Here is a 1,062-nt window from a genome sequence, read left to right on the forward strand (position 1 = left end):
AAAACGCCTGGACTTGAGCTGCTCAACTCCAGATCATTTCGTGCATTTGAGTTTGGATTCATCCGGCCAAGGCTGGTGGGTTGGTGTGGATAGGGCCCCCTAGTGGTAGCAGTGTGTATGTGGTCATCAGACCATGTCTATATGGAGATAGTGGTGTACACAGGGGCATAATCATGGTGGAAGAGAAAACAGCTTTCATCATTCTGTTAGCACAATGCAGAACTAAAATTGTCTAATATATCTTTGTATGCTGTAGCCACAGTACCCTTCACTGGAAACACTTCCATTCATTTCATCTGGATGTCAACCTACGTTTGGCCACATAGTGTTTTCTACATCGTGACAGTTGCTGCCAAATCTACCTTTAAAATTTGCATCTATATTGTGAGGTTTTTGTTTTACAGTCTGTACCCTAAATATGAAGACAACAGGAAGCGAGGGGAAATCTCTCCAAATGGTAAATCCATATCTATCTCCAGAACAGACATCATCGTCGTCAAAAATCATCCTTTACTGTCCTGGTGACAACTGGCATCTTCTGGATTGTCTGGATTACATTCCAAGTAATAATGGTCACCAGAAAAAAAACTGGAAAGGATAAATTTCCCCAGCAGGGATACATACTGCAATAAAAACTATACCCCTTCCCTGCTCCATCCAAAGCATTCGCTAATCTATCTAATCCAGGGGTGCCCACACTTTTTTGGCTTGCGAGCTACTTTATAAAATGACCAAAATGATCTACCAACAATAAAAACTTGGACTTAACTCCTGTGTGCAGTGATTATTTTGAATGGCCGGGCTCCGCTATCTACTCAAGTTGCCTTTACAATCTACCAGTAAATCGCCATCCACCTGTTGGGCCCTGATCTATCTATCTATCTAATCTAATCTTTGCTCAGACTGGAAGAAACCTAAAGGTGCGTACACACTTCCAATTTTTATCGTTCCAATCGAACGACGAACGATCGATTGGGCAAAAAATCGTTGGTAAAAAAGTAACCAACGACGCCGACGAACGAGGAAAGTCGCTGGAAACGAACGACCGGACTGACGGATCGG

The 1,062-nt window shown here is 42.7% G+C and overlaps 1 protein-coding gene and 1 long non-coding RNA gene across 2 annotated transcripts in view; one reads left to right on the forward strand and one right to left on the reverse strand.

The window, feature by feature from the left end:
• LOC140322749 (uncharacterized) overlaps nucleotides 1–766 on the forward strand; it is a 9,281-nt gene extending 8,515 nt beyond the window's left edge. Inside the window, exon 2 of the long non-coding RNA XR_011919240.1 lies at nucleotides 405–766. This is a non-coding gene — a long non-coding RNA (uncharacterized lncRNA). The remainder of the gene's footprint in view (nucleotides 1–404) is intronic.
• Nucleotides 1–1,062, reverse strand: part of WRAP53 (WD repeat containing antisense to TP53) — an 18,539-nt gene that overhangs the window by 12,963 nt on the left and 4,514 nt on the right. The gene's annotated exons all lie outside the window — the stretch shown is intronic.

This window comes from Pyxicephalus adspersus, chromosome 2 (assembly GCF_032062135.1).
Source record: "Pyxicephalus adspersus chromosome 2, UCB_Pads_2.0, whole genome shotgun sequence".
NCBI lineage: Eukaryota > Metazoa > Chordata > Amphibia > Anura > Pyxicephalidae > Pyxicephalus > Pyxicephalus adspersus.